We start from the raw sequence: 230 nt of genomic DNA, 5'->3' as shown, positions 1-230 counted from the left end.
CCATTTTCAAATGGTAAAGGGTGTTGAAAATTTTATTTAACACTAATGTTTCACAAGGTGGCGCACCAAGCAAGCTAAATGTAAAATACTGAACCACCCGCATGCTTGTGCTTGTGGTGGTTTAGCACGGTGGCTGTGAGAAGAGGACACTTGTGGCTACTTTGTATCAGGGCTACTTTGTATCAGTGGTGAACAGAACTCCCTTTAATATGTTTCCAAATTTCATATTT

The sequence above is a fragment of the Oncorhynchus mykiss genome, chromosome 3, assembly GCF_013265735.2.
Source record: "Oncorhynchus mykiss isolate Arlee chromosome 3, USDA_OmykA_1.1, whole genome shotgun sequence".
Classification (NCBI taxonomy): domain Eukaryota; kingdom Metazoa; phylum Chordata; class Actinopteri; order Salmoniformes; family Salmonidae; genus Oncorhynchus; species Oncorhynchus mykiss.
The sequence above is the reverse complement of the archived record's forward strand: the minus strand, read 5'-3'. Positions refer to the sequence as shown.